Here is a 3113-nt window from a genome sequence, read left to right as displayed (position 1 = left end):
CAAAGTAAATAATATTTCGCTAAAGTAAATACTCTGTATAAGCCTTATACACACACAGTTTCATGACACAATTGTTTGCAGTAATATACAATGTAAATGCAGTGGAAGGGGAAGTGCAGAATAGAAGTTACTCACGTAGCAGAAGTAAAAAACGAGAACTAAAGATGAATAATGAAAGATATGGAACTCAATGAAAATCTAACGACAAGGAAGAAACCGGAAAATCATCAATAAAATGTAGCTTCATGGTCTTGATGTAAAAAAAAGGGGGGAAGATGCTGGTTATAGAAATTAGTACACAAAATTATAAATATTTAAGAATTAAGATCCAGGGGGTAACTGAAGCATTAAGAGAGAACATAATACAAAGAAAAGTGGGCACCTTGGCGTTAGTAGAACAATGTAACAAACCGTATCGTGGTAAATATAACAAGGGAGAAAATGTCTATTATGCATTGGAAATTACAGAGAGAAATTAAATTATGTCAATGTTTGTAGAATAATGGATGAAAAAAGAGGAATTACAATAAACAGGATTAAATCGAGTTGGATATGCAGTAGCAAAAAGAAGGCATAAAAGGCATAGAATGGTAAAAATAAAAGAAATAATGAGACAACGAAGGAGCAATGACCGAGTGAACACATTATAAATGAGAGACGTGATAATTGGAAGGATGAGTTGGACATAGTAAAGGTCAAGGAGAGTTACTGTTAGTGACACGTCAAAGGCTTTATTCCATAGTTTGGACGTTCTTAGTAACATCATAGCACATAAACACCTACCAGTTATCTTACTTGAGCTTTCGGTTTCGACTACTTTTATTCATTTGTCTTTTACTTTATTTTTTGTTTATCTTTATTTTCTTTTACGGTAGCTGTATGTATGTTAAAAACTATATGCTATGAACTCTAAGGAAAAACAAATAATGCTTAGAATGTGCTACCGCACATCAGGGTGGTATTCCCAGCATTTCTACAGATATGAGCAACTCTATATTTTTTTTTCTTTACGACTCTCACTTAATCTAGGGGTGCTAGGGGAGAAATGTCGTTGGATAAACAGCAATGGAAACTGTATACCGTCACGGTCTATGTACAGCACACCGGATAATACCTTACCTGAATTGTCTTCCTGGGGGGTGCTTCAGTAGACTCCGGGAGTGGTTGTTGCCGCGAATTCCCTTTTCCACGCTCAGGTTATTCTTCTGATTGAATAGCTCAGTCAGTCCCTTTGATAATTTAATTTAATAAAATTTGTCGAATAAGATAAACGAACGAAGAGTGTGCTCTTTCAGCTACGTTTCGTTAGCCCAATTGCTGCTGTTACTGATCCTATTGCCCTTAGATTCTACAAAAAAAAATTAGATTCAGAATAGGTTTCCGCCAAACAGAATGTTCCATTATCTTATTTTGATGAATTTACTGTGTTTGGGTGGGGTGCAGAGACCAACTAGCAATCGCCCGCCTGTCCTAAAGGACGCTGGTTCGATCCCATGGTAACCCTAGTCCACCCAGCTATTATTATACAGAGTGCTACATCCACATGTGCCAGCAGGCCTATTGGACCCCCTTTCACAATGAACGGTAGCTTTGGAGAGAGAGTGAAGGGGGGGGGATGTGAAAAATGGAGAGGGATGGGCTGACGGAATGGATTATCCCAGGCCAATTTGAAGAACAGACTACTGGAGATCCATTGGACTATAGTAAATTTATCTAATGCACATGGAGAGTCAAGAACAGTACAGGGGGAGGTCTAGAGAGAGACGGGAGATTAGAGAGAGGTGAGAAGGGGTGGTCAGTCAGGTTAAGTTACAGGATCCACCACAACATCTGGCAGGGGTGGAACAGGAGCTCGAGTTTTCAGAGTTTGTACGTTAATTTTACCTCGTAAATGGAGTTGTGAGATAGCTTCGGATTAGTTAACCGACACAATAATTGTCCTTAAATTATCCTCAAAACTGCACTGAGAGTATCGTTCTTCTGTGGACATTTAAGAAAACAGCATGGATCTTTGGACGTACAGTACGTATTCATGGCCGGGCCACAGTAGAAATGAATATGTTAAATTTTTACAAGAACTTGATCGCGAAGCCACTTATATTTCAAGCGACACAAACCACATAAACCACTCCTACCTTACTCGTAACTATCCAAACTTAAACGAAAGTAAACTTTAGTTGTTCCGTTAGGTTTAGGTAACACGTTAAAAAGGATATTTAAATTTCTTTCTCGAGGCATTACTCTAAATTTGGTTACCTTACTACGAGACAGATCACTCAGACGGACTCGTCTAATTATTCATATTCTATCAGATTATTTTTATGATAGCCTAAAATATTCTATAACCATAATTTTCGAATATCCGTGTTCAATGGAGGCGATAACTGTTGCCAACCAGATTCAACAGCACAGATTCTTTTATATTGGAGTATTCCTCGTTTATTCTGGCTGTGTGCTGCCCTACAAATGACACACTATTCCTTAAAGAAGTAGTTATTTACAACTTTACAGCCGCTGACTTTTCACAGAAAACGAATTTCAAAACGCCGCAATTTCATTGTTTTTTTATAGTGGACACTGTCGAAGTTATGGAAAATGTGTTAAAAAGTTATTTCTAAATTAAACCTAACCTAATATTAATCTAATTCTATAATGATGGCCCATGTCTGTCAATGTTAAGAAAATCGATAAAACTAATATTACAATGAACGTAGTATGATATTTTCAGTGAAATACTCTATTGTTGGTAACTTAGAATACGCGCTTAATAACATTAGTTGTTGAAGCACAGTTAATATATTTCAACATTGACAATGCCACTCAGTCACAAGTTACAGTTACGTTCAGCAATCATAAGCAGACATAAGAGGGAGGTTGTGCAAGATTGAAATTGCACTCCCCATTATCCTTTTATTGGTAACCCCAAGTCTGTAAGATCCGGCATTAATCATTTGTAATACTGTACCATATCTCTCTCTCATTCCGACCTAAATTTGTTTAGTAATATTTGTTTATAATCTATTATTATAGGCTTGTTGTTAATAATGAAAAGTAAGATTGATAAAACTTAGCAGCCAACTGGTGGCCAAACATTGTGGATACGAACCCCCGTC

Source organism: Homarus americanus, unplaced genomic scaffold, assembly GCF_018991925.1.
Source record: "Homarus americanus isolate GMGI-L3 unplaced genomic scaffold, GMGI_Hamer_2.0 scaffold9741, whole genome shotgun sequence".
Classification (NCBI taxonomy): domain Eukaryota; kingdom Metazoa; phylum Arthropoda; class Malacostraca; order Decapoda; family Nephropidae; genus Homarus; species Homarus americanus.
This window is presented reverse-complemented; position numbering follows the sequence as displayed.